The 13,313-nt window shown below is 39.2% G+C and overlaps 1 protein-coding gene across 1 annotated transcript in view; it reads right to left on the bottom strand.

The window, feature by feature from the left end:
- The window catches only part of PPEF1 (protein phosphatase with EF-hand domain 1), a 116,281-nt gene that overhangs the window by 62,336 nt on the left and 40,632 nt on the right, over positions 1-13,313 (bottom strand). The window lies entirely within an intron of this gene.

Below are 13,313 nucleotides of genomic sequence, written 5' to 3'. Positions count from 1 at the left end.
GGTACTGACTGATACATGCTACAACATGAATGAACCTTGAAAACATTATACGAAGCAGAAGCCACCAGACACAAAAGGCACATATTATATGATTCCATTTATATAAAATGCACAGACTGGCAAATGTGGAGAGACAGAAAGTAAACTAGTGGTTGCCAGGGGCTAGGGAGAAGAGGGAATGAGGTACAGGGTTTTGTTTTGAGGATGATAAAAATGTTCTGGAATTAGATAGTGGTGATGGTTGCACCACATTGTGAATATACTAAAAACCAATGAATCACATACTTTATTTAAAATGGTTAAAACAATCAATTTTATGTGATGTGAATTTTATCTCAATTTTTAAAAATCAAAATATATAATGCTTATTAATTTTGTTAACAAATGGGAGCACACTGTACACTATGTTGAACCTTTTATTCTTCCCTTAGCATCATATTTTTTTCATTTTTATAAAATCAAAATTGTCTATCTTTTCTATTATAGCTCGTTGAATTTTTGTCATAGCTTTTATGTCCTTGAGCATATTAAGCATATTTATTTTCAACTCTGAGTCTGATAATGCCATTATCTAAAAACTCCATAGGTTTGTTTCCATTGTTTGCTGTTTGCCTCAGTTTTCTTTTGTGAATTTTGCATCCTCCTGTGCCCGGTTAACATTTGTGTTAAGTTCTGGATCCTGTATATGAAAACTTGAAGAAATAATTTAAGGCCCTATTTTCTTACAGAGAGGGTTTAAATTTTCTCTTGGCAGATGGCTAGGAGCACTAGCTGTCTAGGATGATATCAATTCAATTTTAGGAATTAGATGATTCAAAATTTTGCTTCAGTCCCTACAGAGCCAGTACTTCTCATTCACTCTTACTCCGAGGGTACACCCTTAAGGTCCTAACCTGAGAATGAGGGTTCTGGGGTGATGTCAGAAAATAATGAACTAGGTAGTTCCAAGATCCCATCCCTCTGCAGAAACACTGAAAAATCAAGCCAAAAAACCAGATCAAACAAACAAAAAAACCTGTCAGACCCAACTTTGTCAGAACTTTGGAAAATAGTCAAAGCTCACAGCAACCAATGCTGAATTAAGAAAGAGGCAACTTACAGACTTCTGGGTAAGATGGCGGAAGAGTAAGACGTGGAGATCACCTTCCTCCCCACGGATACACCAGAAATACAGCTACACGTGGAACAACTCCTACAGAACACCTACTGAACGCTGGCAAAAGACCCCAGACCTCCCAAAAGGCAAGAAACTCCCCACATACCTGGGTAGGGCAAAGCAGAGAGATCCCCACACAGAGGATCGGTGCCGAGCGGCACTCACCAGCCCGAGAGGCTTGTCTGCTCGCCTGCCGGGGCGGGCGGCGCTGGAAGCTGAGGCTCGGGCTTCGGTCAGAGCGCAGGGAGAGGACTGGGGCTGGCGGCGAGAACTCAGCCTGAAGGGGGCTAGTGTGCCGCAGCTAGCCGGGAGGGAGTCCGGGAGGACTCTGGAGCTGCCGAAGAGGCAAGAGACTTTTTCTTCCCTCTTGGTTTCCTGGTGCGCGAGGAGAGGGGATTAAGAGCGCTGCTTAAAGGAGATCCAGAGACGGGCACGAGCCGCGGCTATCAGCAAGGACCCCAGAGACGGGCATGAGACACTAAGGCTGCTGCTGCTGCTGCCACCAAGAAGCCTGTGTGCAAGCACAGGTCACTATCCACACCTCCCTTCCAGGGAGCCTGTGCAGCCCGCCACTGCCAGGGTCCCGGGATCCAGGGACAACTTCCCCGGGAGAACGCACAGCGCGCTTCAGGCTGGTGCAACGTCACGCTGGCCTCTGCCGCCGCAGGCTCGCCCTGCATCCGCACCCCTCCCTCCCCCCGGCCTGAGTGAGCCAGAGCCCCAGAGTCAGCCGCTCCTTTAACCCCGTCCTGTCTGAGCGAAGAACAGATGCCCTCCGGCGACCTACACGCAGAGGCGGGGCCAAATCCAAAACTGAACCCCAGGAGCTGTGAGAACAAAGAAGAGAAAGGGAAATGTCTCCCAGCAGCCTCAGGAGCAGCGGATTAAATCTCCACAATCAACTTGATGTACCTTGCATCTGTAGAATACCTGAATAGACAACGAATCATCCCAAATTGAGGAGGTGGACTTTGGGAGCAGCGATATATATATATATATATATATTTCTCCCCCCCTTTTTCTCTTTGTGAATGTGTATGTTTCTGTGTGTGATTTTGTCTGTATAGCTTTGCTTTTACCACTGTCCTAGCATTCTGCCTGTCCATTTTTTTTCTTAAAAAATTTTTTTTCTTAATAATTATTTTTTATTTTAATAACTTTATTTTATTTTATCTTACCTTATTTTATCTCCTTTCTTTCCTTTTGCTCTCTTTCTTTCTTTCTTTCATTGTCTTTCTTTCTCTCTCTCTCTCCCTCCCTCCCTCTCTCTCTCTTTCTTTCTTTTTCTCTCCCTTTTATTCTGAGCCGTGTGGATGAAAAGCTCTTGGTGCTGCAGCCAGGACTCAGTGCTGTGCCTCTGAGGTGGGAGAGCCAAGTTCAGGACATGGGCCCACAAGAGACCTCCCAGCTCTACATAATATCAAACGGCAAAAATCTCCCAGAGATCTCCATCTCAACACCAGCACCCAGCTTCACTCAACGACCAGTGAGCTACAGTGCTGGACACCCTATGCCAAACAACTAGCAAGACAGGAACACAACCCCACCCATTAGCAGAGAGGCTGCCTAAAATCATAATAAGTCCACAGACACCCCAAAACACACCACCAGACGTGGACCTGCCCACCAGAAAGACAAGATCCAGCCTCATCCACCAGAACACAGGAAGCCTACACAACCCACTGAACCAACTTTAGCCACTGGAGACAGACACCAAAAACAACGGGAACTACGAACCTGCAGCCTGAAAAAAGGAGACCCCAAACACAGTAAGATAAGCAAAACGAGAAGACAGAAAAACACACAGCAGATGAAGGAGCAAGACAAAAACCCACCAGACCTAACAAATGAAGAGGAAATAGGCAGTCTACCTGAAAAAGAATTCAGAATAATGATAGTAAAGATGATCCAAAATCTTGGAAACAGAATAGACAAAATGCAAGAAACATTTAACAAGGACCTAGAAGAACTAAAGATGAAACAAGCAACGATGAACAACAAAATAAATGAAATTAAAAATACTCTAGATGGGATCAATAGCAGAATAACTGAGGCAGAAGAATGGATAAGTGACCTGGAAGATAAAATAGTGGATATAACTACTGCAGAGCAGAATAAAGAAAAAAGAATGAAAAGAACAGAGGACGGTCTCAGAGACCTCTGGGACAACATTAAACGCACCAACATTTGAATTATAGGGGTTCCAGAAGAAGAAGAGAAAAAGGAACTGAGAAAATATTTGAAGAGATTATAGTTGAAAACTTCCCTAATATGGGAAAGGAAATAGTCAATCAAGTCCAGGAAGCACAGAGAGTCCCATACAGGATAAATCCAAGGAGAAACATGCCAAGACACATATTAATCAAACTGTCAAAAATTAAACACAAAGCAAACATATTAAAAGCAGCAAGGGAAAAACAACAAATAACACACAAGGAAATCCCCATCAGGATAACAGCTGATCTCTTAGCAGAAACTCTACAAGCCAGAAGGGAGTGGCAGGACATAATTAAAGTGATGAAGGAGAAAACCCTGCAACCAAGATTACTCTACCCAGCAAGGATCTCATTCAGATTTGATGGAGAAATTAAAACGTTTACAGACAAGCAAAAGCTGAGAGAGTTCAGCACCACCAAAGCAGCTTTACAACAAATGCTAAAGGAACTTCTCTAGGCAAGAAACACAACAGAAGGAAAAGACCTACAATAACAAACCCAAAACAATTAAGAAAATGGGAATAGGAACATACATATCGATAATTACCTTAAATGTAAATGGACTAAATGCTCCCACCAAAAGACACAGATTGGCTGAATGGATACAAAAACAAGACCCTTATATATGCTGTCTACAAGAGACCCACTTCAGACCTAGAGACACATACAGACTGAAAGTAAGGGGATGGAAAAAGATATTCCATGCAAATGGAAACCAAAAGAAAGCTGGAGTAGCAATTCTCATATCAGACAAAATAGACTTTAAAATAAAGACTACTAGAAGAGACAAAGAAGGACACTACATAATGATCAAGGGATCGATCCAAGAAGAAGATATAACAATTGTAAATATTTATGCACCAAACATAGGAGCACCCCAATACATCAGGCAAATACTAACAGCCATAAAAGGAGAAATCGACAGTAACACAATCATAGTAGGGGACTTTAACACCCCACTTTCACCAATGGACAGATCATCCAAAATGAAAATAAATAAGGAAACACAAGCTTTAAATGATACATTAAACAAGATGGACTTAATTGATATTTATAGGACATTCCATCCAAAAACAACAGAATACACATTTTTCTCAAGTGCTCATGGAACATTCTCCAGGATAGATCATATCTTGGGTCACAAATCAACCCTTGGTAAATTTAAGAAAATTGAAATTGTATCAAGTATCTTTTCCGACCACAATGCTATGGGACTAGATATCAATTACAGGAAAAGATCTGTAAAAAATACAAACACATGGAGGTTAAACAATACACTACTCAATAACGAAGTGATCACTGAAGAAATCAAAGAGGAAATTAAAAAATACCTAGAAACAAATGACAATGGAGACACGACGACCCAAATCCTATGGGATGCAGCAAAAGCAGTTCTAAGAGGGAAGTTTAGAGCAATACAATCCCACCTTAAGAAACAGGAAACATCTCGAATAAACAACCTAACCTTGCACCTAAAGCAATTAGAGAAAGAAGAACAAAAACATCCCAAAGTTAGCAGAAGGAAAGAAATCATAAAAATCAGATCAGAAATAAATGAAAAAGAAATGAAGGAAACAATAGCAAAGATCAATAAAACTAAAAGCTGGTTCTTTGAGAAGATAAACAAAATTGATAAACCATTAGCCAGACTCATCAAGAAAAAAAGGGAGAAGACTCAAATCAATAGAATTAGAAATGAAAAAGGAGAAGTAACAACTGACACTGCAGAAATACAAAGGATCATGAGAGATTACTACAAGCAACTCTATGCCAATAAAATGGACAACCTGGAAGAAATGGACAAATTCTTAGAAACGCACAAACTGCCAAGACTGAATCAGGAAGAAATAGAAAATATGAACAGACCAATCATAAGCACTGAAATTGAAACTGTGATAAAAAATCTTCCAACAAACAAAAGTCCAGGACCAGATGGCTTCACAGGCGAATTCTATCAAACATTTAGAGAAGAGCTAACACCTATCCTTCTCAAACTCTTCCAAAATATAGCAGAGGGAGGAACACTCCCAAACTCATTCTATGAGGCCACCATCACCTTGATACCAAAACCAGACAAGGATGTCACAAAGAAAGAAAACTACAGGCCAATATCACTGATGAACATAGATGCAAAAATCCTCAACAAAATACTAGCAAACAGAATCCAACAGCACATTAAAAGGATCATACACCATGATCAAGTGGGGTTTATTCCAGGAATGCAAGGATTCTTCAATATACGCAAATCAATCAACGTGGTACACCATATTAACAAATTGAAGGAGAAAAACCATATGATCATCTCAAGAGATGCAGAGAAAGCTTTCGACAAAATTCAACACCCATTTATGATAAAAACCCTGCAGAAAGTAGGCATAGAGGGAACTTTCCTCAACATAATAAAGGCCATATATGACAAACCCACAGCCAGCATTGTCCTCAATGGTGAAAAACTGAAACCATTTCCACTAAGATCAGGAACAAGACAAGGTTGCCCACTCTCACCACTCTTGTTCAACATAGTTTTGGAAGTTTTAGCCACAGCAATCAGAGAAGAAAAGGAAATAAAAGGAATCCAAATGGGAAAAGAAGAAGTAAAGTTGTCACTGTCTGTAGATGACATGATACTATACATAGAGAATCCTAAAGATGCTACCAGAAAACTACTAGAGCTAATCAATGGATGTGGTAAAGTAGCAGGATACAAAATTAATGCACAGAAATCTCTGGCATTCCTATATACTAATGATGAAAAATCTGAAAGTGAAATCAAGGAAACACTCCCATTTACCATTGCAACAAAAAGAATAAAATATCTAGGAATAAACCTACCTAAGGAGACAAAAGACCTGTATGCAGAAAATTATAAGACACTGATGAAAGAAATTAAAGATGATACAAATAGATGGAGAGATATACCATGTTCTTGGATTGGAAGAATCAACATTGTGAAAATGCTCTACTACCCAAAGCAATCTACAGATTCAATGCAATCCCTATCAAACTACCACTGGCATTTTTCACAGAACTAGAACAAAAAATTTCACAATTTGTATGGAAACACAAAAGACCCTGAATAGCCAAAGCAATCTTGAGAACGAAAAATGGAGCTGGAGGAATCAGGCTCCCTGACTTCAGACTATACAACAAAGCTACAGTAATCAAGACAGTGTGGTACTGGCACAAAAACAGAAAGATAGATCAATGGAACAGGATAGAAAGCCCAGAGATAAACCCACGGACGGATGGTCACCTTATCTTTGATAAAGGAGGCAGGAATGTACAGTGGAGAAAGGACAGTCTCTTCAATAAGTGGTGCTGGGAAAACTGGATAGGGACATGTAAAAGTATGAGATTAGATCACTCCCTAACACCATACACAAAAATAAGCTCAAAATGGATTAAAGACCTAAATGTAAGGCCAGACACTATCAAACTCTTAGAGGAAAACATAGGCAGAACACTCTATCACATAAATCACAGCAAGATCCTTTTTGACCCACCTCCTAGAGAAATGGAAATAAAGACAAAAATAAACACATGGGACCTAATGAAACTTCAAAGCTTTTGCACAGCAAAGGAAACCATAAACAAGACCAAAAGACAACCCTCAGAATGGGAGAAAATATTTGCAAATGAAGCAACTGACAAAGGATTAATCTCCAAAATTTACAAGCAGCTCATGCAGCTCAATAACAAAAAAACAAACAACCCAATCCAAAAATGGGCAGAAGACCTCAATAGACATTTCTCCACAGAAGATATACAGACTGCCAACAAACACATGAAAGGATGCTCAACATCTTTACTCATTAGAGAAATGCAAATCAAAACTACCATGAGATATCATCTCACACCAGTCAGAATGGCCATCATCAAAAAATCTAGAAACAATAAATGCTGGAGAGGGTGTGGAAAAAAGGGAACACTCTTGCACTGCTGGTGGGAATGTGAATTGGTACAGCCGCTATGGAGAACGGTATGGAGGTTCCTTAAAAAACTACAAATAGAACTACCATATGACCCAGCAATCCCACTACTGGGCATATACCCTGAGGAAACCATAATTCAAAAAGAGACATGTACCAAAATGTTCATAGCAGCCCTATTTACAATAGCCCGGAGATGGAAACAACCTAAGTGTCCATCATCGGATGAATGGGTAAAGAAGATGTGGCACATATATACAATGGAATATTACTCAGCCATAAAAAGAAATGAAATTGAGCTATTTGTAATGAGGTGGATAGACCTAGAGTCTGTCATACAGAGTGAAGTAAGTCAGAAAGAGAAAGACAAATACTGTATGCTGACACATATATATGGAATTTAAGAAAAAAAAATGTCATGAAGATCATAGGGGTAAGACAGGAATAAAGACACAGACCTACTAGAGAATGGACTTGAGGATACGGGGAGTGGGAAGGGTAAGCTGTGACAAAGTGAAAGAGCGGCATGGACATATATACACTACCAAACGTAAGGTAGATAGCTAGTGGGAAGCAGCCGCATAGCACAGGGAGATCAGCTCGGTGCTTTGTGAGCGCCTGGAGGGGTGGGATAGGGAGGGTGGGAGGGAGACGCAAAAGGGAGGGAATATGGGAACATATGTATATGTATAACTGATTAAATTTGTTATAAAGCAAAAAATTAAAAAAAAATTTAAAAAAAATTAAAAAAAAAGAAAGAGGCAACTTAAAAATGGCACAGTGCAAGCAGAAAGTAAAGGCTAAGATGGATTTGTAAACAGCCAGGCTAAGCAGTAAAGGAGTGTACCAACACAGAGCCAATCTGCAAAGACTAGATTTTCCTTTCTTCCCTTCTGTTACCTTCCTTCTTTCTCTCTCCCTCTTTCTTTCCCTCTTTCCTCCTTTCTCTCTTCCTCCCTCCCTCCCCCTCCCTTCCCCCTCACTCCTCCCTCCCTTCCTCTCTCTCTCTCTCTCTCTCTTTCTTTCTTTCTTTTTTTCTTCCTTAATGGCTCTTGGTGTTCAAGGATATCTATGTCAAAACACTAGGTGAACACAGCCTAAAAGAAAAGAAACTTCGGAGACCTCACACCCAACTAGACCTAAGAGACATCTATAGACTACTCCACCCCAAACAGCAGACTACACATTTTTTTACGAGTGCACATGGAACATTCTCTAGGATAGACCAGATGTTAGGCTACAAAACAAGCCTCAGTTCATTCTAAAAGACTGGAATCATACAAAGTATCTTCTCTGACCACAATGGAATGAAACTAGAAATCAATAACAGAAGGAAAACTGGAAATTTCACAAATATGTGGAAATTAAACAACATACTCTTATATGTTGAAGAAATCATGAGGGAAATTAGAAAATACTTTGAGACGAACAAAAATTAAAACACAACATACCAAAACTTACAGGATACAGTAAAAGCAATGCCCAGTGAGAAATGTATGGCTGTAAATGCCTACATTAAGAAAGAAGAAAGATCTCGAATGAAAAGCCTGACTTAATGCTTAACACATTATTGACCAGAGACACATTAATACATCTTTTGTTATCTGAACGTTATTGACCAGAGACATATCAATACGTTTTTAGAGAGTGATACAATTAACATCACCATGCAAAGTTGTTAGAGCTTAAAATTGATCAAGGGTTCATTATATAACTTATGATTGTCATTATCATTCACATTTTGCTCCATTAGGTTTTTGCTCCAACCTTGTGTATATTATAAACGTAAAATTTTCAAAAATGACAAATTGTGAAATTTTGAGTGAAGAAGAACTGTTTGGTGAACTTTATGCAGAAACTTTCTCTGACTGTCTGAGCAACATACATACTAGTGTCCAGAAGACGACAGTTCTTCAGAATATAGTTCTGATTCAGATGATGTGAATATAAGACCAACAAAAAGACAAAAAACCTTAGTGATTGATTCTGATACGGAAAGTGAAAATGAAACTCGTGGTGCTGGAGAATGCTCCTTTGCTTCTACAGAAGAGTGGATAGAAGACAATATTTCACAAAAATTAGAAGACTTTACAGGTGTGTCAGATATAACTACTGAATGTAATAACCTGCAAAGTGTTAATGAAATAACGGAAATGACTTTTTGGCCAGCCAAAATAAAAATCGCCAGCCACAGGCATTAGTTTCTACAAAAATCCCCCCATCAGTGATGAGTTAAGGAGCTAGAAAAAGAAGAGCAAATTAAACAGAAAGCCAGCAGAAGGAAGAAGACAGGGATTAGAGTGCAGATAAATGAAATAGAGAACAGGAAACCAATAGAATCAACAAAACCAAAAGTTGGTTCTTTGAAAAGAGCTACAAAATTGACAAAATTTTACCTAGATTGGCCAAGAAAAAAAAGAGAGAAAATGCAAATACTATAATCAGAAATGAAAATGGGGACATTACCACTGACCTCAAAGAAATAAAAAGAATTATAAGAGATTATGAATTGTACACTAACAAATTAGATAATTTAGATGAAATGGACAAATTCCTGGAAACACACAAATTATCAAAACACTCAAGAAGAAATAGAAAATCTGAACAGATCTAGAACAAGTAGAGATTGAATCAGTAATCATAAACTTCCTAACAAAGAAAAGTGCAAGACCAGACAGCTTCACTGGTGAACTCTATGAAACGTTTAAAGAAGTAACACCCATCCTTCTCAAACTCTTCTAAAAAATAGAAGAGAAGGAAGCAATTCCTAACTCATTTCATGAGGACAGTATTACCTTGATATCAAAGCCAGATAAAGACACCACACAAAAAGAAAATACAGACCAATATCCCTTACGAATAAAATGCAAAAATCCTTGACAAGATACCAGCAAACCAAATCCAACAGAATTTCTAAATAATTATATACCATAACCAAGTGGGATTTATTCCAGGAATATAAGAGTGGTTCAACATAAGAAAACTAATCAATGTAATACACAACATTACTATAATGAAGGGAAAAAACACACAATCATCTCAACTAATGCAGAAAAAGTATTTGACAAATTCCAACACCTTTTCATGATAAAGCCACACAGAAAACTTGGAATAGATGGACACTTCCTCAACTTGATAAACAGCATTTATTAAAAACAAAACAGGGGCTTCCCTGGTGGCGCAGTGGTTGAGAGTCCACCTGCTGATGCAGGGGACACGGTTTCCTGCCCCGGTCTGGGAAGATCCCACATGCCACGGAGCAGCTAGGCCCGTGAGCCATGGCCGCTGAGCCTGCGCATCCAGAGCCTGTGCTCCACAACGGGAGAGGCCACAGCAGTGAGAGGCCCGTGTACCACAAAAAAAAAAAAAAAAAAAACCATAACTAACACCAAACTCAATGGTGAAAAGATTAAAAGCTTTCTCCCTAAGATCAGGAACAAGAAAAGTATGTCCGCTCTCACCACTGCTATTCAACATTATACTGGAAATCCTAGCCAGAGCAATTAGGCAAGAAAAAGAAATAAAAGGCATCTAAACCAGAAACGAAGAAGTAAAACTCTATTCACAGATGATGTGATCCTGTATATAGAATATCCAAAAGAATACACACACACACACACACCTGTTAGAGCTAATAAATGAATTCAGCAAAGTTGCAGCGTAAAAGATCAACCCACAAAAATCAGTTGTGTTTCTATACACCAGCAATGAACAGTTCAAAAGGGAATTAAGAAAGCAATTTGTTTTATAATAGCAACCAAAAGAATAAAATACCTAGGAATAAATTTAAGGTAGTGAAAGACTTGTACACTGAAAAATATAAAATTATAAAGCATAGCTGAAGGAAATTAAGACCCAAATAAATGGAAAAACATCCCATGTTCATGGATTAGAAGACTTAATATTGTCAAGAAGACAATACTACCCAAAGCAATCTACAGATTCAGTGCAACCCCTACCAAAATCTCAGTGGGCTTTTTTGCATAAATGGAAAAGTCAATCTTCAAATTCACTGCAAGGGACCCTAAATGTCAAAACAATATTGAAAAAGAATAACAAAGTCAAAGGATTGACACTTCCTGATTTCAAAACTTACCACAAGGGCTTCCCTGGTGGCGCAGTGGTTGAGAGTCCGCCTGCCGATGCAGGGGACACGAGTTCGTGCCCCTGTCTGGGAAGATCCCACATGCCATGGAGCGGCTGGGCCCGTGAGCCATGGCTGCTGAGCCTGCGCGTCCGGAGCCTGTGCTCCGCAATGGGAGAGGCCACAACAGTGAGAGGCCCACGTACCGCAGAAAAAAAAAAAAAAAAAAAAACTTACCACAAACCTACAGTAATCAAGACAGTGTGGTACTGGCATAAGGATAGACACACACACCAATGGAAAAGAATTAGGAGTCCAGAAATAAATCCAGACAGCTATGGCCTATTAATTTTTTACAAAGGAACCAAAACCATTCAATGGGGAAAGAACAGATTCTTCAACAAAAGGTATAGGGACAACTGCATATCCACATGCAAAGAACGAAGTTGGACCCATACCTCATACCATATAGAGATGTTAACTGAAAATGGCTCATAGAGCTAAATGTCAGAGCTAAAACTATAAAATTCTCAAAAGAAAACATAGGGGTGAATCTTCATGACCTTGGATTTAGCAATGGATTCTTAGATATGATGCCAAAACACAAGCAACGAAAGAAAAAAAGGAGATAAATTGGACATAATCAAAATTAGAAACTTTTGTGACTCAAAAGACATTATTAAGAAAGTGACAGGGCCTCCCTGGTGGCGCAGTGGTTGAGAGTCCGCCTGCCGATGCAGGGGATACGGGTTCGTGCCCCGGTCTGGGAGGATCCCATATGCCGTGGAGCGGCTGGGCCCGTGAGCCATGGCCGCTGAGCCTGCGCATCCGGAGCCTGTGCTCCGCAACGGGAGAGGCCACAACAGTGAGAGGCCCGCGTACCGCGAAAAAAAAAAAAAGAAAGTGACAAGACAACCTACAGAATGGGAGAAAATATTTGCAAATTGTATATCTGATAAGGGACTTATATCCAGAATATATAAAGAACCCTTATAACTCAATAGTAAAAAGACAACCTGATTTTAAAATGGGCAAAGGATCTGAATAGACATTTCTCTGAAGAATGTGTACAAATGGCCAGTAAGCATGAAAAGATACTCAACATCTTAGCCATTAGGGAAATGCATATGAGAACCACAATTAGATACCACTTTACACACAACTAGGATAGCTATAATAAACATAAAATTAAAAATTTTTTAAAAACATAAAATAACAAGTGTTGGCAAAAAATGTGGAGAAACTGGAACCCTCACGTATTACTAGTGGTAATGTAAAATGGTGCAGCCACTGTGGAAAACAATTTAGCAGTTCCTCAAAACGTTAAACATTGAGTCACCATATGACTCAGCAATTCCACTCCTAGGTATAGAAACAATAGAATTGAAAACATATGTTCATATAAAAACTTACACATAAATGTTCATGGCAGCATTGCTCATAATAGCCAAAAGGTAGAAAAAATCCAAATGTTCATCCACTGATGAATGGATAAACAAAATGTGGTATACTCATATAATAGAATATTAGTCAGCCATAAAAATAAAGGAGTGATGAAACATACTATGGCATGAATGCACCTTAAAAACATTATGCTAGGAGAAATAAGCCACATACAAAAGGAAACATATTACATGATTCTGTTTGTACAAAATATCCAGAAGAGACAAATCCACAGAGACAGAAAGTAGAACAGTGGTTGCCAGGAGTGGGGGAGGAGGGAATGGTAATGGGTACGGCACTTCTTTTGGGGGTGAAGAAAATGTTCTGGAATTAGATATTAGTGATTGTTGCACAATCTTGTGAATGTACTAAAAAGCACTGAATCAACTGTACACTTTAAAATGGTGAATTTTATAGTATGTGAATTAAACCTCAGAAAAAGAACAAGGAAATACTGTAAGCCTATAGATAGAGATGAGGTTTCT

Source organism: Mesoplodon mirus, assembly GCF_964341445.2.
Source record: "Mesoplodon mirus genome assembly, chromosome: X".
NCBI classification, from domain to species: domain Eukaryota; kingdom Metazoa; phylum Chordata; class Mammalia; order Artiodactyla; family Ziphiidae; genus Mesoplodon; species Mesoplodon mirus.
Note: the sequence above shows the minus strand (reverse complement) of the source record. Positions and strands in the feature narration are given on the sequence as shown.